The sequence below is a fragment of the Eurosta solidaginis genome, chromosome 4 (assembly GCF_040869045.1).
Source record: "Eurosta solidaginis isolate ZX-2024a chromosome 4, ASM4086904v1, whole genome shotgun sequence".
In the NCBI taxonomy this organism is placed as follows: Eukaryota; Metazoa; Arthropoda; class Insecta; order Diptera; family Tephritidae; genus Eurosta; species Eurosta solidaginis.
In genome coordinates, this window is record NC_090322.1 from 226,847,203 (window position 1) to 226,870,536 (window position 23,334).

General features: G+C 37.9%; 2 pseudogenes; one reads left to right on the forward strand and one right to left on the reverse strand.

Annotated features, from left to right (window-relative positions):
* The window catches only part of LOC137251047 (protein retinal degeneration B-like), a 79,181-nt pseudogene that overhangs the window by 23,755 nt on the left and 32,092 nt on the right, over positions 1 to 23,334 (forward strand).
* On the reverse strand, positions 672 to 21,521 carry LOC137248790 (DNA-directed RNA polymerase III subunit RPC5-like; annotated as a pseudogene).

The window sequence follows — 23,334 nt, forward strand, 5'->3', positions numbered from 1 at the left end:
TCTCACTTCACGGAAAAAATTCACTTGCACTATTACATATAAAGAATCACTTTGTAATTTGTTATTTTTATTTTGGAATTTTATTAAAAGTGGAATTAAAGAAACCCTACCTAGCACGGAATATTTTCAACCACGTACCTTTATTAATTCGTTGATCCGGAGTAATTGAATGTGTTTTAAATTTTGTTGTTGGATGTTTCCAAAAGGTACCACCAAAAGTGTATCAGTTGTTGTATATTGGCTGTTGTTGTTGTTTTGAATATAAAATCGCTGGTATCACCAAGAAAGTTGTATCACCATGGACAAATGCTGATATCTGATGTTGAAATTATTGGTTTTTCCTGTGTATTCTCACGAGTTTGGTATGCTTCCTTGCTTTAATGCGTGAACGGGCGATTGCGTGTACCTTTGCTGGCTGCTGGATTTAAAGAGGACGAGACTCTTTTCCACATGAGCCGATGAACCCACGATACAGCTCCTTCGTTGGGTTTCCCGGCAACAAAGTTGCCGTACCGCGGGCTCACAGCGGTAAAAATCTAAGATACATACGTACTACCACTCACACATGCCTGTGTGTATAGTGATCACAAGAATATGTGGGTGATAGTAACGAAGGAAAATAAACAAAGAAAGTTATGTACCGGGGGGGGGGGGGGGGGGGGGAGATATATTTAGGCCTGTGTCCTAAACAGAAATAATAAGAAAATTTCGGAATTAATAATAAAACAAAAACTAAATGGCAGCAGAAATAATGTAATTCGAAAAAACTAAAAACCAAACCTTTTGAATAAACTGTACAAATTTCTTAGTGGAAAAGAAACAAAAAACGGCACTAGCCACGCCATTTCAATAACGGCACTAGCCACGCCACCATCATAACGGCAAACCACCGTACATCAACAACAAAAACAAGCGGAAGACAAGTGATGCCATCTAACAACAGCAGCAGAAGAATAACAGCACCAGCAGCTGAACATCAGGCACTGCAAGTACAGCAAACAATGAAGCAAGTCCAGCATCAATTGGTATGGTGTGCGAAAATTTTTATTATCTACATTATTATAAAATAATATTTTTCAATTTTTTATATATAACTATTTTTCAATTTCCAACTATTTTTCAAAATTACGAACATATTTGAATTAATTAATCAAATTAAATCTAAAACAAAAAAAAAATTTCTTAATCCACTTACCATACTCATTATAATGTAAACACATATTTATTTAATTGGCGAGCTTTGCTCATATTGCTTTATACAATGGTTTTTTTTGTAATTGATATTAGAGAAAACAGGGGACATTCATATGGCTTAGCAGCTAAATGCTTGCACTGATATGAATGTTGGAGATTCGAGTTCAACGCTCAGCTCCAGAAAAGCTAGCTGATGAAGAAGTGAAATTCAGAAACATGTCCTAGTAACCATCGCCGTTTGTAAACTTACAATTTTTCTTTAATATCAATTACAAAAAAAAAAAACCATTGTATAAAGCAATATGAGCAAAGCTCGCTAATTAAATACATATGATCATATTGATATAATAGTAACAGCGGAAGTATTAAAAACAAATACTGTTAAAATCCGAACAAATGTTACTAAGCTTTCAAAAGCGCGCCTAAAAATCATATCCACACCATTAGGAATAAACTACATACAGAGTGTATGTGCCTACATGGTGATCAAAAGGAATATAAACAAAAAGGCCACTCTTAGAGACCAATTGTACAGCGAACAACGGGACATTCATATGGCTTAGCAGCTAAAGGCTTGCACTGATATGAATGTTGGAGATTCGAGTTCAACGCTCAGCTCCCGAAAAGCTAGCTGATGAAGAAGTGAAATTCAGAAACATGTCCTAGTAACCATCGCCGTTTGTAAACACATATTATTTCACTTAATTTTCCCAATTATTCAAAAAATTACTTACCATACGTATTACAAAAATTTTCTCAATATATTCAAAATTTAATTAACATACATATAACACATAAATTAATTGAATTTCACATACTTTAGGTATATGGGTAAGATTTTGAGCAGGCACTGTGAGACAGGGTCGGACAAAAACAAAAAAAAAAAATTGTTTTTAATTTTTCATTAATTGCTTCTAGTTTTAGTCCTACTCTGCCCTACAGTGGGCTCCATCAACACAAAAAGACAAAAAAAATTTGTTTACTTTTCGTAAGCGGTGCGTCCGCGTAAAAATATGATATAAATTTTTTTAAACCCCGGTGCGTCCGAGGACATTTATATTACAATTTTGGAAAGATGCGGTGCGCCCGTATCTATAAAAAAAAAAAACAATACAATTTTGATAAAGGCGGTGCGTCCGTTTAAAGCCTGTACAAAAATATTTGCCATTCTATATTCTTTGCATTTAAATTGAAATAAAATTATAATTTTTGCCATGCCGTTCAAATAACAACATTTTTTTTTCACATTCTGTACAATTAAAAATTATTAAATTTCAATAAATATACTCGTAAACAATATTCAACATCTTTTAAATTGCATGTGAATTCCAATTCCCACTTTCGTTTTGCATGAAAAATTTTCAGCTAATTCCAATCATTGGGTTTGGATTTGCGGACAACAAAAGCGTAAGGTAAATATTTTTTTAATCTTTATTTTCACTAACTAATCACTAACTTTAGTATTTCAATAAAATTCACTAACTAAAGTTTTTTGCTATAAGTATTCGCTAACCAATTGTATAATTATAACTAAAATCTAAAAGCTTTCAAAAATACATACTTTCACAAATTTCTTTTAAAATATTTTCATAAATTCCCTTTAAGAATACTTTCATAATTTTCTTTTGAGCTCAACTCAACTCGTTCCAATTTAATATCCTTTAAATTCAATTTTCTATTCAAGCTTCATAAACAAATTCCACATATCTTGCAACTAAAATTTTAATATCTTGTCTATTCGTTTAACGCGTATAGACCTAACAAGCGGGAAGGTTGATTCCAAAAACTCAGATCAAGATATAGATTCCAATAATTCAGATTCTGATTCATCTTAAAGTGCATCGTCAACTGATACCTTAACAAGTGAACATAATTAAAAGTTATCCCTGAGTGCAGACTTTTTAGGATTTGCTGATCAACCTGTAATTCCAAATTCTAGTTTTTCTATTCTAACTCTGATTCTTAACATTACAACCATGGCCACAATCGAGGAGAAAAATCGTTTATTAATACTTGTGCCTCGATTATGCGAGACAACTACAGTGGAGACCCGTTAGCACTTGGCTCGTTTATAAATAAAGTTGAATTAATGGAAATATTCTCTAACGAAAATTTAACTCCTACTTTTATTGCATTTTTAAAATCCAAGCTCGAAGGCAAAGCTCGCGAAGCCCTACCAACGCATATAGAATCAGTCAACCAAATTAAAGACGCGCTATGTAGTGAAATTAGGCCAGACTTGAAAGTTGTCGCGGGAAAAATTGCAGCCTTAAGAGTAACCAATAACAATTTTTCAGAATTTTCAAAGCAGGTAGAAGAGCTTTCTGACTCGTTAGACCGCTGTCTAATCATTGAAGGTATGACGAAGGCAAAAGCCCATGAGATGGCAGTTGAACAAACCATTAGCGTTTGTAGATTAAATAGTAGGTCAGATATGGTGAAATCAATCCTTGCGTCAACAACCTTCAAAGATTCAAAGAACGTAGTAGCGAAAATGATTATAGAGCGAGAACAGGAAGTTAAAGAGCGGCAAGTGTTAGCGTTTCGGTCACGTCCAATAAGATATAATAATTTCCGTGGAAATTCCAGAGGCAACAGTAATTTCAGATACAACAACAATAGTAATTTTGGATTTAACAATAATGCAAATAGGCAACACAATAATACAAATTTCCGAAATAACAATTATAACAGAGGCAATAATCGCAATTACAATAGAGGCAATAGCAATTCCAACAATAACAACAATAATCGGTCCGGAAATAACAGAAATTCCAATAATCAGGGTTCAAATTCTAGAAACTCAGCCAATGTTCGTTCTTTAAATGCCGAAGCCCCTCAGGCGCGAACACTGAGGGAGCAGGAGCAATTCGACTAAATACTTCTCAGTCAATATATTGTCTAAATTTAAATTTTTCTGATTTCGTCGAAGTCGCTTGTAGCGGTTCTCATAAGATATGTTATTTTCTAGTAGATTCACAGGCAGACATTTCACTAATAAAAATTTCCAGTTTGGCAAACGATGTAGAAGTAGACAATAGTAATGTAATAAATATAACAGGCGTAACAAAAGACACGGTAACAACTCTAGGAACAGTTAATACAAGTATAATCGCATCAAATACATTTTTTCCTCTGACTCTTCATGTTGTCAATGACAACTTTAATATTCCTTCGGACGGTATAATAGGGAAAGACTTTCTAAAAACGAACAAATGCATAATCAATTATGCTAATGACACAATTACATTCCGACAAGGGACGGAAAATGTAAATATTTCAATTTTGCATAGCACTTCATCAAATACTCTTGTAATTCCACCAAGATGCGAAGTTTTTCGTGTTTTTAGTTTGAAAAATTTGACAAGTCAAGTTTTTGTAGATTCTCAGGAACTCTGTACCGGTGTTTTCACAGCAAAATGTATCGTTGATACAAAAAACCCAATAATAAAAATTATCAACACCACCGACGAGGTCAAGTGCGTAAAAGATTTCAATATTCAAACTGAAGACATAAAAAACTTCAATGTCTATCGCATAAATGAAACACCTATCGATTCAAAACATATAGAAGAGCTTAAATCAATTTTGGCAAAACAAAAGCCTTCTTACGCTAAAAAGAAATTACTTGATTTATGTTTGAAATATTCTGATATTTTTGCATTAAAAACCGACTTAATGACGCTTAATAATTTCTACGAACGAAAACTTAGATTAACTGACAAAAATCCTGTCTATATTAAAAATTACCGTTTGCCATACACACAACGCGAAGAAATAAATAAACAAGTCGAAAACCTATTACAGAATGATTTAATCGAACCTAGTTTTTCAAATTATAACAGTCCTTTAATTTTGACACCGAAAAAAGATCCAACAGGCAAAAAGTCGAATCGTATGTGCGTAGATTTCAGAGCAGTCAATAAAAAGCTTATAGCCGACAAATTTCCACTAGCACGCGTTGATGACATACTCGACAATCTTGGCAGAGCCAAATACTTTTCAACTTTAGACCTTTTTTCTGGTTTCCACCAAATACCCCTTCACCCTAAATCTAGAGACGTAACTTCTTTCAGTACAGATCGAGGAGCTTTTCGTTGGAAAGTTTTACCTTTCGGGTTAAATATTGCACCAAACTCTTTTTCTCGTATGATGTCAATAGCATTTTCAGGTATTTCGCCAAATCAGGCTTTTATGTATATTGACGACGTTATCGTCATTGGTTGTAGTGAGACACACCACCTTAAAAATTTAGAAAAATTTTCGAAACCTGTAGAAAGTTTAATTTAAAGCTGAACCCGAACAAATGCAATTTCCTTCGTTCTGAAGTAACTTTTCTAGGCCATAAATGTACGTCAAAAGGTTTGCTGCCAGACGATTCAAAAATAGATGCTATTAAAAGGTATACTAAGCCAAAAGACAACAAAGATTCGGTTAGGCGATTTGTCGCATTTGCAAATTATTACAGGCGATTTATGACGAATTTTGCGTCACTGGCAGCGCCTTTAAATCGTTTAAATCGGGAAAAAGTTGAATTTGTTTGGGACGAAGCGTGCGAAAACGCTTTCGAAAAACTAAAACTAGCATTAATGTCTCCTCAACTACTACAATACCCTGACTTCAAAAAAGAATTTATAATTACAGTAGATGCTTCTAAGAGTGGGTGTGGTGCTATATTAAGCCAAAAGCATGGTGATAACGATTTACCAATTTGTTTCGCGTCAAAATCTTTTAATAAAGCAGAACAGAAAAAAGCTATTATCGAATTAGAACTCCTATCAATACATTTCGCTATAAAGCATTTTCAATTTCACAGTAAAATCCGATCATAGACCACTAGTTTATCTTTTTAACATGAAAGACCCTTCCTCTAAACTTTCTAGAATTCGATTAGAACTGTCAGAATATAAATTTACGATTGAATATATAAAAGGAAAATCTAACGTTGTGGCTGATGCTCTTTCACGCATTAGTATAGATGAAATAAAAGAATCTACAAAGCATGTTTTAGCAGTCCAAACGCGATCACAAACCAAACAAAAGGAATTACAAAATAAAGACGATAATTTTACTGATACTTTTTGCGAAACGCCTAAAGTACAAGTTTATGACAAATTTTCATACAATTTTTCAAAAAAGATACCGCGAATAAAGTCGACTATACAATTTAATAAGAATAATGAGATCTCCAATATGCAAATTTATGCGCATTTAAAACATAAAGAACTAAATTTACTTAATTTTGTGAATGCTAACGGAAAAACAAATTTAGATGAGTTATTTTCGAGGCTTGAAAAAGCAGCCGGCAGTCACAATATTAAGCAGTTAGAAAGGCCAAAAAATTATATATTTTTCAAAGAATTTTCAATTACATATTTTAAAATCAGCGGTAATAAAATTTTAAAATCATTACAAATAATACTAACAGACCCTAACAGAAACAGAGCAAAAACAAAAAATTATGACAATTTACCATGAGGACCCTTTGTTAGGCGGTCATTGCGGTGCAAAACGATTATATTCCAAATTAAGAACAAAATACTATTGGAAAAATATGACAAGAGACATTGCGAAATTTGTCAAAAATTGCAATAAATGCCTTTTAAATAAAGTAAAATCAAAAACAAAGGAAAATCTCGCGTTGAATCCAACACCCTGCAAACCCTTTGACATAGTAATTGTCGATACAATAGGTCCACTTCCGGAATCCAAATATGGTAACAAGTTCGCTGTTACTATGATTTGTGAGTTTTCTAAATACCTGGTAACAGTAGCTGTACCAGATAAATCAGCAAAAACTATTGCTTGCGCTATTTTTGAAACCTTTATATTAACATATGGTACAATGAAAGCTATTAGATCCGATTTAGGAACGGAATATAAAAACGAATTATTCTCTGAATTGACAAAACTTTTAAAGATTGATCATGATTTCTCAACAGCCTACCATCACGAAACTGTTGGTACTGTTGAAAGAAATCATAGAGTCTTTAACGAATACTTGCGTGCATACCTAAACGAAACGTATTCAGATTGGGATACATATTTAAAATACTTTACATTTTTACACAATTCTACAACTAGTTCGGTTTTTGACAATAAATTTACTCCGTTTGAATTAATATTTGGCAGAAAAACTACAATGCCACATGAATTGCAAAAAGAGCAAATTGACCCGATCTATAACGTAGAAAATTACGCAAAAGAGCTTAAGTTTAGAATGCAAACATCGCATAAAATGGCAAAAAATTTGATTAATAAGCATAAGATTAGAAATAAAGACTTATACGATAAAACAGCTAAGCCTTTAGAAATTAAAATTAATGATAAAGTGTTAGTAGAAACAGAACCTAGGAACAAACATAAAAATATATATCACGGTTCCTACATAGTAAAGAATATTGATGGGCCAAATGTAACTATTTGTGAGATAAGTAAAGAAAACGAAAAAATTGTACACAAAAATCGAGTACAAAAAATTAATTAATTTAATAGCCTATTACTAATCATCTTTAGATATAAATATATTTTAAAAATCCGCCAATGAAGGCTAAAAATGTAACAAATAAATATACATTTAATTAGGTAGATTTTACAATAAGAAGAAAAAAAAAACCGGTTTACTTCAAACATTAAATTCAATTTTCAAACTAACTTTTATATATTTCACTTGACTCAAAATTTTCTTTTCATTTTTAATCATCTTTTTAGAAGTTTCACTGCGATGAACGAATGAGTCCCGGGTTGGAGCACCCTGATGCTAGCAAACTCCTTCGTTCATAATATTACAACAACATATTAAAGCCTAAAGTACTAATCTTACCAAATTCTTCTTTTCTAAAGGGGTATGATGTAGTGTCATAGTAAATTGCATTAAAATAAATTGTAGATGGCAACACTCTTTAGAAATGTGCAAGATGCAATCATACATCAGATGCACTTGGCATCACTAAAATTGTTAGAGTAGAGAAACTCGGAGAGTTTCTGATTGGCTGAAACTGCCGTTGCTCGACGCCATGATTTATTTCGACGCCATCATTAATTTCGTTGCTAAGCAACGTAAAGAAAAACTGCCGAGCTACAGAGTTGCGTTAGCGGCAGTTTTCAGTTGAAAGTGAACCGGCACCAGATTAAGACGCGCTGTTTAGGCCCAATGCCTAACGTTCACTTGATTGACGGCGCCCCTTCCTAATGTTTTAATAATATTTCCAGCCACCCACACTCCCGCCGCATTTGTGTGCATGCATGCATTTCATCCACATGCATGTGTGTGTGTGTAGGTTGTCAGTACCCATGCACGTATACGTAAGGGTGGTTGTGTGTGTGGCTTTTCCCCTCCTTAATACCAGAGGACTTTTTCGCGGCTTAGCGGTTGTCATCAACGGCACAACCGGCCTCTTTCTCGATCAACCGCCTAACGATACGCATCGTCCAAGGATCAACGCCGTACTTTTTTATACAGGTCAAATATTCCTCATCACCTTTTGCATTGTACATTTTCGTTCAATTTAATTAAATACAATATTATAACGAGGAAAACCTCTTTGTGTTTTCTTTTATTGTATTTTCTGAGTGAACCTTCCCGAGATCGACCCTTGTGCGCCTACCCACTGCCGGTTCCAGACGCACTCAGGCCGAACATTGGTCCTCCTCACCAAGAACTCAAAGCACCTTTATATATATACAGTCCACAACACAGCACATTTGCCTACTACCAAATTTTGCAAAGAACTGCCACAAAGGATTTGCCCCAGCAGCCAGAAAAAAACACCGATTTTCATTGCGAGCATATAATACACGATACTAGCAGCCACCGGAAACACAGCACAATTTGCCAAAGGTTTGTCACAGCCACAATCAATTTCTCCACAAAAAACAACATAAGAAGTAAGTTTATATTTCTTGCCACTTTTTTTCGAGTGCTAGTTATTTAAAAATAAAGAAAAACACCTATTGTGCGCGAAGAATTGAGTTCAAAAAAGGTGTACACAGTGAAGTTTATTTTTGTGAGCGCCAATTGTTTAATTCCTTGGTTCAAAATTTAAATCACTTGTGTTTCATTTATTTCGGTCCTTGTGATTATCTGGTCTATCCCCCCACCAGTGGTAAGGTTTTCCAGACACAACACAAGGAAGAGGATAACATAACCTCACTTTCAAACAACCTCACGATATTTAACCATTTTTTGTTGTTGTTGATTTGTAAATCATAGACACAAAATCAAGTACAATTTAATTAAGCAGGCGCTCACGTCACTTAAAATATTTGTTTACACTTTTTTCCGCTTATTTTTCAATTCCGAAAAACAATATCGCACGCACTTTTCTTTTTTACAATTCAACCATTAAACTGTGCAGATGGCGAGTGGTCACCTTGTCTGTTATTAGTGCCGAGGCAAAAGTCTATGAGACAAACCCCTTTTGTTGTTGCTACTGAGACAGAAAAGTCCAAAAATAAACCCTTTTTGCTGTCGCTGTTGTGACAAAGAGTTTAAAAAATAAAACTCTGTTGTTGTCGCTACCAAGACAAAAAGTCTGAAATAAACAAAAATAAATAATAAACTTCGAATTTCAATAGTGTTTATTTACGGCTGGGCAGGTATTTTTACTCTAAAGCGTTCCATTTCTATAATCGGCAATTTTCTCGTTAATAAACGTAAATAAAACAATGGAAACCTACATCCGTTTAGCAGAATCAATCGCAGAGTTTGATAAAGATTACAGCCTTATTCCGGAGAGCGACCATAGCAAACACACCCTTGCAATACAGCAGGAAGAGTTGCGGCTCTTGTGGAAGAAGGTAAAGTCTGCGTTTGATTCGCTATTGGGATCTGATGAGGTGTCAGCAGAAAGAAGCAAAAGGCAGCATACGCAATCTACGTGCGATGTTCAGCGTCTATATCTGCTGAGGCAGAAAAATACAAGAAGGATGAAAAGAACGTCAACCCTGAGCAAGAACCTCATGGGCATAAAATTCGCCTCCCGGCTTGCGACACGGAAGTTTTTAAAGGGGATTATCTGTCTTGGCCAACTTTTCGCGACCTGTTCACGGCAATATATATAAACAATTCTAGTTTGAAAGGGGTGGAAAAGTTATTCCATCTCAACAACAAAACACAGGGCGAAGCAAAAGATATCGTAAAAAAATGCCCTCTCACAAATGAAGGTTTCGAGATGGCCTGGAAAACTTGTGTGAAAGATACGAAAACAAACGTATCTTAGTTAACACACAACTACAAATTTTATTTAACTTAAAAAAGGTAGAAAGTGAGTGTGGCAGTTCAATAAAAAAGCTGCAAAATGATATAAATAATTGTATTTCGTCCCTCAAATGCCACAAGATTGGCACTTCCAATTGGGATGCAATCCTGACTTATCTCTGCTCAACCAAGCTACCAGAGAGCACGTTGGCTCTATGGGAGCAAAGTATAGATCATAAAATGGACATATCCAAGTGGGAGGATATGGATAAATTCCTGCCTAATCGGTTTCAGACACTTGAAACAATGTCTGGCTTTACAGGGCATGCCACTTCGAAAGTGCAAAAACTAAACGCGTCGCGACAATCAACAGAACCCCCTACGAAAAGACTTGGTGCCTTTCAAACAAAGGTATCCAGACCGACATCAAAGGCAATGTGTAAAATGTGCAAGTCCGCAGAGCACAGATTACGAAACTGTTCACGCTTTTGCAAGTTAACCCCTCCAGAAAGGATTAAATTCATAAAATCTACAAGTGGTTGTCTGAATTGTCTATCCCCAGGACACACAGTGACCAGATGCACCAGTTCCTACAACTGCAATACGTGCCACTCTCGTCACCATAGGCTCCTGCATGCGGATACCCTACAGAAAAACACCACCTACAACACGCCCCAAAACTCCTACGATAATAGGCCCTCTACTTCTAGACAGGCATTAACGAGACAGGAATCAGAAAAACCAGGTTTAAACGGGAACAAAAATGTGTCATCCTATCATACGAATTCAAGCACAGGTGTCCTATTAGGAACTGCTCGCGTACACATTCACCATAATGGTACCGACTTCTCCGCGCGGGCATTAATTGATTCAGGGTCTGAATGTTCCTTTATAACTGAAAGACTGAAACGCAGAATCAATTTTCCAGCGAGAAAAATGCATGCCCAAGTTTCAGGCATCACAAATGCGGTGTCAGCTCAGGTGAAAGAGGCATCCAAAATTGAATTACGTTCACCAGTGGATGCCTGCTTCAGCCTGACTACACCCGTTCTAGTCCTAGCCAAACTCACTGGGAATCTTCCATCCTGCCATATCAACGCCATAACTATGCAGGCATTCCCAGACTTGGTTTTGGCAGACAAGAAGTTCTACATCAACGAAGACGTAGACCTCATACTTGGAGGAGACATATATCCCCAAATTATACTGAGCGGTCTGAAAAAGAATGTACTAAATACACTTTTGGCCCAAGAGACAGTGTTCAGTTGGATACTAACCGGTCGCATCGAAGCACCGAGTCCAACGAAGAGCATCATGTCATTCTACAACGAGGTTGCGTTGGACAACCAATTAAAAGCTTCCTGGGAGGTAGAAAATGTTCCCAAAATAAAATGCTTAATGAAGAAGAAAGGTATTGTGAACAATTATTTAAGGACACAACAAAACGTGATGAAAGTGGAAGATATACAGTTTCGCTACCATTCAGGCAGGATTACCCTGAGAATATTAAATTAGGACCGTCCCTAAAGCGCGCATGTTCACAATTCTTCAGAAAGAGGGGCGATTACTGAAAAACCAAGAGTTAGGAAAAGAGTATGTTCGGGTGTTTTCAGAATACGAAACACTTGGACATATGAGAAAAATTAAGAATAATATACCATCCGACGATTCTGATAATTATTTCCTGCCCCACCACGCCGTTGTAAAGGCGGAAAGTACCACTACCAAGGTGCGCGTCGTCTTCAACGCGTCAAGTCCGACGGCAAATGGCATTAGTCTAAACGACATACTCCACCCAGGTCCAGTACTCCAAGCAGAGTTGCCCATTTTAATTCTACGTTGGAGACTGTACCGCTTTGTCTTTAATAGTGACATAGAAAAGATGTATAGGCAAATTTGGGTGACCGATAATCACGCCAAATTTCAAAGAATTGTCCATCGAACATCCCCCAACGAACCCATCAGTCTTTACGAACTAAAGACTGTCACATTTGGTGGAAACTGCGCCCCCTACTTCGCGATACGGTCACTTCTAAAATTGGCTGATGATGTAGAAAATACGCACCCAATAGCATCGGGTATATTACGAGAAAGTACGTATGTCGACGACGTTTTATCTGGAGGACATACAATAGCGTCAACCATCAGAGCAAGAAACGAGATTCGCGAAGCATTACACTCAGCTGGCTTTCCATTGCGCAAGTGGACATCAAATTGTGAGGAAATCCTTCAGGACATCCCCAAAATGGATTTGCTCAGCGAGGACTTCCTAGGGTTTGAAGAGGCTAGCTCGGTGAAGGCACTCGGAATACGATGGAACGCGCACTCAGACATGTTTTACTTTACAGCAGGAGTTTTAGGGAATGGCGAAAGCACCACCAAACGCGCAATCCTATCCGCTATAGCCAAACTTTTCGACCCTTTAGGCTGGCTTGCACCAATGGTCATAGTGGCAAAAGTACTAGTGCAGCATATCTGGTTAGAGGGCACCGGGTGGGACGAACCTGTCTCACCAACTACTTTAGAACGGTGGGAAAATTTCACCCAACACTATAACGAAATAGATAACATTAGGATACCGCGACTGGTAAATTTTACGCCCGAGGACGACATCGAAATACATGGTTTTTGCGATGCATCGGAAAAGGCATATGCAGCAGCAATCTACATGCGCGTAAAAAGGGACGATAAAATTTTCACAAATCTCTTGCTAGCCAAAACCCGAGTGGCCCCAGTGAAAAAAATCTCACTACCACGTTTAGAACTTCGCGGCGCCGTGCTGCTCGCAGAAATCATGGAATCAATATTCCGAAACATTCATTTGGGGCCAGCAAAAGTTCACCTCTGGACGGATTCAACCATCGTACTCGCATGGATAAGAAAGCCGCCCTGTTCTTGGTCAACCTTGGTCGGTAGAAAGGACTGGCTTCACGTGGACTCGGAATCTAATCCACCGGATCTAGGAAGCAGAGGACTACTTGCATCAGAGTTGGTCAACAATTCGTTGTGGTGACCCTGCGTGACTTGGCTGCAAGAAGACAACTCCCACTGGCCAGCACAAGAGACCGAATACAAAACGTCCGTTGAGGAGAAGAGGGCACAAACATATGCCACGACAAGGGTAGATCAGGTAGATATTCTCGACCGTTTTTCAAATTTACCCAGGGCTTTAAAGGTTCTATCCTATGTTAGGAGATTTTATAAACGAACTCACCCAAAAACTAAAGCAATGTTCCACGAAAGGTCGTGTATAATCTCAGCCGATGAGATTAAGGCAACGACTCAAGCATTAATACGAGTCTGCCAGAAACAATTTTACGGGACAGAATATTTAAAATTGAAAAATAGGGAACCTATCGATCGAAAGAGTGAAATACTGTCACTCAACCCATATATCGACAAAGATGATATTATTAGAACAGGGGGGCGTCTAGGGGCTTCAAAAGACATGTCATACAACGAGCGGCATCCGATCATCTTGCCTTACAATTGTAGGTTGTCTCGCCTTACAGTTGTGATGGCTCATCATGACTCCCTTCATGCTCCGTCTTTTCGAACCCAATACTGGATACCGAATATCAAGACCATGATCAGAGCCATCATCCACAATTGCAAAACCTGCATTATTCACCGAAAGCAGGCACAGTCCCAACTTATGGATACCCTTCCCTACGAACGGACTACTTTTACTCACACGTTCACCAATTTGCGGGGCCTTTCGACATCAAAAGCTACCGCGGTAGGGGATGACGGCTGTCAAAAGGCTACGTATGCCTTTTTGTCTGTTTCTCCACTAAGGCCATTCACTTAGAAGCCACTAGTGACCTTAGTACTCCATGCTTCCTCGCAGCCTTTTCGCGTTTTATCGCGAGAAGAGGATGTCCGAAAAACATCTACTCCGACAATGGTACAAACTTTGTCGGAGCGTCAAGATCTTTACGATCCGAAGTTAAAGCCTTCCTGGCAGAAAGCCGAAACAAAACAGTCTCCAAGTACAGCCAACAAGGATTAACTTGGCATTTTTTCCTGCCGCCACCCCACATATGGGCGGCCTGTGGGAAGCGGGAGTGAAGAGCTTCAAAAGCCACTTCAAAAAAATCGCGTTTCCCCATAAGTACACCATGGAGGAGTTCCAAACCCTTTTGTGCAGGATTGAGGTGTGCCTCAACTCGCGCCCACTCAGTCCAGGGTCCAATGACCCAACGGACCTGGAGCCACTAACCCCAGGGCATTTCCTAACTGGCAGCCATCTTCTGGCGCCGCCAGAACCGGATGCGAATGAAAGTCCTGCCTCCATGATAAATGGATGGCAGAAGCTCAAGGCCCTCCATCAAATCTTCTGCCGGCGATGGAAAACCGAATACCTTTCCGAACTTCAAAAACGAGTGAAGTGGAAACAGTTAAAACAAAATATACACGTGGGAGATCTAGTTGTCATCAAAGAGGACAACTTATCTCCCAACGAATGCAGGTTAGGCAGAGTCGTCAACGTACACCCCGGCGAAGATAATCGAGTACGTGTAGTCGACCTCATAATTGAGAAGGGTCAAGTCAGACGGCCTTTGGTCAAACTGATCCTTCTCCCCACGGAGATCGATTGTGCGAGCACCAAAGGCTTCGCTTAACAATCCCCCCGTTCCTCCACATCCCTCCGTTCCAAAAAAAAAAATATCCCACAAATTCACTCGCTCACCCCGAGCGAGGACACCAGAAATCTTCCCACTCACTCGTTCTCCCATAACGAGGATACCAGAAAAGCCCTCACGCAGATCTCCCATCTGCCACAAAATTCTATTTTTTAATTTTCAAAAAAAAACCATCCCAAAATTCACTCGCTCACCCCGAGCGAGGGCACCATAACCCTAAGGCAGACCCACGGTCTGCCACAGATCGCACATGCCATCGGCCCAAGGCACATACCAAAAATTAGAAAAGAAATTAAGTAACGAAAAATATTTATGGAAAAAATGGAATGAGTTTTAGGTCCGCATTTCCTATTTTATCACGTTTAAATCTTATTCGGATGTATTGACTTAAGATTCTTGCTAAATCTTTAAAATAGAGTTTAGGTAGAATCTTAGCTGTTTAAATGAAAACCACCAATATTTTATTAATGAAAAAAAAAAATTTTCAATTAATAACCTTTTTGCTTTAGGAGTCTTTCTAATGAAACCTATAATGGCCTCTTATCCCGTCAATTTAACATGTGATAAAATACGAAACTTTCGCATGAGCTGTCTACATTTTTAAGAATATGTGATGAACTTTGCATAATCTATTGATTCTTTAAAAGATTATTAAGTTAATAAACTGTTTAAATTATATCCATACAATGATCCCTACGTAACAACAGGTTCGTTGTTTTGCTGGAATTTTTGACTAATTTAGACAGGTATGCGTATATCTTTGCTAATATGATTTATATGTATACTAGCAGACCCGGCAGACGTTGTTCTGCTCTAAATTTGGCCTATCTGCCCTACCCCTCTACACTTTTTCCTAATCTTTTTGTTCACTCCTCCCTCCGTCATCTCCATCTTCGTCTCATTCTAACTCTTTTTCAGTCTCCTTCTCTCTTTTCTCTTCTCTCAAGGTTTTCTCCTTCTTCTTCATCTCTTATTTCCAGTCCCAGAGGGTGGTATGTATTTTGTTCCAGTCCCATTCCGAGTCTCAGTCCCAGTCCCACCCCGAGTCTCAGTCTCAGTCCCAGTCCTAGTCCTAATCCCAGTCCCAGTCCGCCTCTGGTATACTTCCCGGAAAAAAGCATCGTAAATACTAATATAGGCAAATTTATATATGAAATTTCAGGCAAATTGAATAGGACGTATGTAAATAGGTATGTGGGTATTATTAATTCTTGTCTTTATATCGGCTTCGCATGCATATTTATCATGCCTTGTTGATGCGACTAAATCGAATATCACAATGAACTTCAGAGCTCTCAGCAACAGCTTTCATTTGATATCCATAATACACACACATTCTAGCGGTATCCGGGTCCATGTTTTGGCCTATATTTCAAGACCCTAGTCACTCAGCGGTGTAAAACTTACTCTGTATTATAGCACACATCAACAGCATCAATTTGATACCCATAATATAAAAAAACATTCTAGGTGTATCCGGGTCCATGTTTTGGCCTATATCTCGATACCCTAGTTACCCAGCGGCGTAAAACTTACTCAGTATTATAGCACACATCAACAACTTCAATTTGATACCCATAATATAAAAACACATTCTAGGTGTATCCGGGTCCATGTTTTGGCCTATATCTCGAGACCGTAGTCACCCAGCGGTGTAAAATATATCTCGAGACCGTAGTCACCCAGCGGTGTAAAACTTACTCTGTACTAAAGCATACATCAACAGCTTTAATTTGATACCCATAATGTAAAAACACATTCAAGGTGTACCCGGGTCCACGTTTTGGGCTATATCTCGAGACCCTAGCCTTCCAGTTGTATGAAAATTATCCTGTTCTATAGCACTCATCAACAGCTTTCATTTGATATCCATATTGTATAAACACATTCTAGGGGTAACCGGGTCCACGTTTTGAGCTATATCTCGAGACCCTAGCTTCCCAGTTGTATGAAAATTATCCTGTACTATAGCACTCATCAACAGCTTTCATTTGGTATCCATATTATATAAACACATTCTAGGGGTAACCGGGTCCACGTTTTGAGCTATATTTCGAGACCCTAGCTTCCCAGTTGTATGAAAATTATCCTGTACTATAGCACTCATCAACAGCTTTCATTTGATATCCATATTGTATAAACACATTCTAGGGGTATCCGGCTCCACGTTTTGGCCTATATTTCGAGAATCTAGCTTCCCAGTTGTATGAAAATTATCCTGTACTATAGCACTCATCAACAGCTTTCATTTGATATCCATATTGTATAAACACATTCTAGGGGTAACCGGGTCCACGTTTTGTGCTATATCTCGAGACCCTAGCTTCCCAGTTGTATGAAAATTATCCTGTACTATAGCACTCATCAACAGTTTTCATTTGGTATCCATATTGTATAAACACATTCTAGGGGTAACCGGGTCCACGTTTTGGGCTATATCTCGAGACCCTAGCTTCCCAGTTGTATGAAAATTATCCTGTACTATAGCACTCATCAACAGCTTTCATTTGATATCCATATTGTATAAACACATTCTGGGGGAACCCGGGTCCGCGTTTTAATCTCAAGACCCTAGGCACGTAAAGAAAAAAAAATTAGACGTTGGCCGATTCTCAGACCTACACAATATGCTCACAAAATATCATGAGAATCGGTTCAGCCGTTTCGGAGGAGTTCAGCCTCTAAAACCGTGACAGAAGAATTTTATATATTAGATTGACAGCATTTTAAAAAGGAAATAAAGCAACAATAGGGTTTTTATGATACTTACCCTTGATATGATTGGCTAGACTGGGACTTGGATTCACGAATAGAACGTTTTCGGGAACGCTTTGGAGACTTTTCGCAATCCATTTCATTATAAGTTTGTTCAGTAGCACGCCATACCATTTCTTGGCGTTGCACAAGTTCTGGATATCGTTGTTCAAATTCTTTGTTAGGAGCTAGTAATAGCTCCCATTTTTATACTCAGTTGAGCAGAGCTCACAGAGTATATTAACTTTGATTGGATAACGGTTGGTTGTACAGGTATAAAGGAATCGAGATAGATATAGACTTCCATATATAAAAATAATCAGGATCGAAAAAAAATTTGATTAAGCCATGTCCGTCCGTCCGTCCGTCCGTCTGTCCGTTAACACGATAACTTGAGTAACTTTTGAGATATCTTGACGAAATTTGGTATGTAGATTCCTGGGCGCTCATCTCAGATCGCTGTTTAAAATGAACGATATCGGACTATAACCACGCCCACTTTTTCGATATCGAAAATTTCGAAAAATCGAAAAATTGCGATATGTCATTACTAAAGAGGGATAAAGCGATGAAACTTGGTAGGTGCGTTGAACTTATGACGCAGAATAGAAAATAAGTAAAATTTTGGACAATGGGCGTGGCACCGCCCACTTTTAAAAGAAGGTAATTTAGAAGTTTTGCAAGCTGTAATTTGGCAGTCGTTGAAGACATCAAGATGAGATTTGGCAGGAACGTTACTCATATTACTATATGTATGCTTAACAAAAATTAGCAAAATCGGAGAACGACCACGCCCACTTTTAAAAAAAATTTTTTTTAAAGTGAAATTTTTTTCAAAAAATTTAATATCTTTACAGTATATAAGTAAATTATGTCAACATTCAACTCCAGTAATGATATGGTGCAACAAAATACAAAAATAAAAGAAAATTTCAAAATGGGCGTGGCTCCGCCCTTTTTCATTTGATTTGTCTAGGATACATTTAATGCCATAAGTCTAACAAAAATTCACCAATCCTTGTGAAATTTGATAGCGGCTTAGCTTCTAGGACGATAACTGTTTTCTGTGAATAAGGGCGAAATCGGCTGAAGCTACGCCCAGTTTTTATACACAGTCGACCGTCTGTCCTTCCGCTCGGCCATTAACACGATAACTTGAACAAAAATCGATATATCTTTACTAAACTCAGTTCACATAATTATCTGAACTCACTTTCTATTGGCATAAAAAATGGCCGAAATCTGACTATGACCACGCCCACTTTTTCGATATCGAAAATTACGAAAAATGGAAAAAGTGCCACAATTCTACACCAAATACGAAAAAAGGGTTGAAACATGGTAATTGGATTGGTTTATTGACGCAAAATATAACTTTAGAAAAAAACTTTGTAAAATGGGTGTGACACCTACCATATTAAGTAGAATGAAATGAAAAAGTTCTGCAGGGCGAAATAAAAAACCCTTGGAATCATGGCAGGAATACTGTTCGTGGTATTACATATATAAATATATTAGCGGTACCCGACAGATGATGTTCTGGGTCACCCTGGTCCACATTTTGGTCGATATCTCGAAAACGCCTCCACATACACAACTACCACCACTCCCTTTTAAAATTCTTATTAATACCTTTAATTTGACACCCATATTGTACAAACACATTATAGAGCCACCCCTGGTCCACCTTTATAACGATATACCGAAAAGGCGTCCACCTATAGAATTAAGGCCCACTCCCTTTTAAAATACTCATTAACAACTTTCATTTGATACCCATATCGTACAAATTAGTTCTAGAGTCACCCCTGGCCCACCTTTATGGCGACATCTCGAAAAGGCGTCCACCTATAGAACTAAGGCCCACTCCCTTTTAAAATACTCATTAACATCTTTCGTTTGATACCCATATTGTACAAACGCATTCTAGAGTCATCCCTGGTCCACCTTTATGGCATTATCTCGAAAAGGCGTCAACCCATAGAACTAAGGCCCACTCCCTTTTAAAATACTCATTAACACCTTTCGTTTGATACCCTTATTGTACAAACGCATGGGCCACCTTTATAACGATATCCCGAAAATGCGTCCACCTATAGAACTAAGGCCCACTCCCTTTTAAAATACTCATTAACACCATTCGTTTGATGCCCATATTGTACAAACCAATTCTAGGGTCACCCCTGTTCCACCTTTGTGGCGATATCTGGAAACGGCGTCCACCTATGGAACTAAGGATTACACCTTTTTAAAATACTCATTAAGACCTTTCATTTGATACCCATATCGTACAAACAAATTCTAGAATCAGCCCTGGTCCACCTTTATGGCGATATCTCGAAAAGGTGTCCACCTATAAAACTATGGCCCACTCCCTCTTAAAATACTCTTTAATACCTTTCATTTGATACGCATGTCATACAAACACATTCCAGGGTTACCCGAGGTTCATTTTCCTAGATGGTGATTTTCCCTTATTTTGTCTCCATAGCTCACAACTGAGTATGTAATGTTCGGTTACACCCGAACTTAGTCTTCCTTACTTGTTTTTTCTGAATTTAAACGTGCAACAGGGTGAAGAACTTCAGCAGCCTCGTGAGGCGGTAGCTGCGTGGCAGAGATGACTTGACGCCGGTATACGTACTTAACACGAGAAAATCTGTAAAGCACACAATCTCGGGCACGTATCATAAGATCGGATGATACACCACTTGAATTTGATATTGTATCTGCAGGATAAATTATATCGGATTGCGGTACCCAATTGCCATGAATCAATACCCCCACTTGGGGTAAAGCACGTAAAACTTTCTCGCTTGGAATTTTACTATCACTGCATTCCTGTAGTATGGCATTTATATCTTCAAAACTCATCATTCGTACGTCTTTTAAAATGACTTTCAGTTGGTCTGCAAGGGGCATTGACTTCAAACGGGATTTGCTGATAACCTTAGGGGGAAGTACAGCGTCTATTCCTAAATCTTTTCCGTCGTCCGGTAAAAGTTTTCTTACATATTTATGTGAGTCTAGACCCAACGCTAGGTTTATTTGTTGGTTTGTTGCAAATAACTTTTGCCTTTCAAGTTCTGCGGTAGGAGATATTCGTGGGTGCCAATACGTTTCGCACCACGATTCTTCATTGCTTCTTTTAACATAATTTGCATAGCCTAGCTTTTCTTTAGTTTTTGTCTTTTTATTTCCAACGCCGGATTTTGCGAACTTCACTGTTACCTGCTGCAATTCTTCCTCATCATCTTCATCATTTAATGCTTTTGTTCGGCTTTTATACGCTTATCTTCTTTATCGAAGTGTGAGAACGATGGCCGTAACTGCAATATGTTTGCCAAAGGCGTGAGGTGCAACTGTTTATCAGAAAGAATTCCAACAACATATTTGTCAACATTGTCCAGGGAACGGCTGCTACTAAATGCTTGTTTATCCATTATGCCACGTTTATACGTTGGACGCTCACCTTTCAATTGACCTTTACCATCGGAAGCCAATGCGAATGCTTCACCTTTGAAGCGATCATAGAATTGTGACTCGGTATTTAATGCAAAATCAACTTTTACCTCCTGATTTACAGGTTTCACACAGCAATTTACCACCGCCGCATTATCGAAGTTGCTTATCTGAGTTTTGGTTGGGTATTGAAAGAGATACAGGTTTTCCTGTAGATTTTTTGATAAGTAAACTATCACATAATCATCGTCGCACCCGTCCAACATTTTTGGGAATAGTTGTTCTTATTACGAACTATATGCTAATATGATTTATATGTATATTGATAATACATTCCTCCTTTTCTGAGTTTGTGATATAATTTAATCTTTCTTATCACCCATTTTCACCTTGGAAGTCATATAAATGCCAACACTTAAGCCAAAAAGTCCTATGGCAGAACCGAAAATTTCTACAATTAAACTCTTTACGAACAATGCTGAGTTTGCAGCATCAGCCAGCGCCGCACCCGATCCAACAATACCAACAGCAATGCCACAAAATAGATTCACCAATCCGACAGATAATCCAGCGCCAAACATAACCTATCCACCAAACCAATTATTGTTCATCACAATTTCGCTATTTAATGCTTGAAATGATTGACGGCGCCCCTCCCTAATGTTTTAATAATATTTCCAGCCACCCACACTCACGCCGCATTTGTGTGCATGCATGCGTTTCATACACATGCACGTGTGTGTGTGCAGGTTGTCAGCACCCATGCACGTATATGAGGACGTGGTTGTATGTGTGGCCTTTCGCCTCCTTAACACCAGAGGACTTTTTCGCGGCTTAGCGGTTGTCCTCATCGGGATAACCGGCCTCTTTCTCGATTGACCGCCAACCAGCACACATCGCACACCATCGTCACTTAAAACACCAAGGTAATATTGTAACCACATTGTATATTCTCCTTCACTCTAAATTAAATATTATATTATAACGAGGAAATTCCTCTTTGTGTTCTTATTTATTTCTTTTGAGCGAACCATCCACTCCAAGATCGACCCGTGTGCGCCTACCCACTGCCGATTTCAGACGCACCCAGGCCGAACAAGTCCTTTATATTACGAGTTTAAACTACATAGGGATGCGACTTCTTATTTTATCTGTAAGATATCTAATTGTAGTTTTAAATTTTTTTAAGCTGAAATATTTTATTTAAGGACTGGTATAGAAAGTTCTGCAAATTTAGAACTCCCTATAATTTTTTTTAGTAATTACATAGTACCTTTGAATTAATTATTTCTTAATTGGTGTTTTATTTTTATACTCAGCTGCACCTGTGCATAGGGTATTACAACTTTGATTCAGTCGCAGTTTAAGGTCGCCTTTGGCGTAGGCTTTTTATACGGCAACATTGGTATTTTATTATCTAGATAATCACCTCAAATTAAAATTATAATAAAATTTAAGTTATTAACAGAATAATTTAATTCAGATTAAAAAGCGTGGGGTGTATTTGACTACATTTCATATCTTTCCTCTCAGATAGTTGCCAATAGAATGATTGTAACATTCAATATCAAGCACCCAATGCTTTTTACTGTGAATTTAATTATTCTGTTAATAACTTAAATTTTATTATAATTTTGTTTTGAGGTGATTAACTATAAATGATTGTTTGACCTTCTACTACTGTTAAATAAACTCTTTTTAATTGAAAATTATTTTCTATTTTTTAGTTCGGTTAGCTATAAAAGCGTGTTTTTTTTTGGTTTTTTTAAACTATTATTAATTTTTAATTTTGCGGCCACCGTGGTGTGATGGAAGCGTGCTCCGCCTGCATCACCGTATGCCCTGGGTTCGCACCCCGGGCAAAGCAACATCAAAATTTTGGAAATAAAGTTTTTCAATTAGAAGAAAAATTTTCTAAGCGGGTTCGCCCCTCGGCAGTGTTTGGCAAGCGCTCCGGGTGTATTTCTGCCATGAAAAGCTCTCAGTGAAAACTCATCTGCCTTGCAGATGCCGTTCGGAGTCGGCATAAAACATGTAGGTCCCGTCCAGCCAATTTGTAGGGAAAATTAAGAGGAGCAC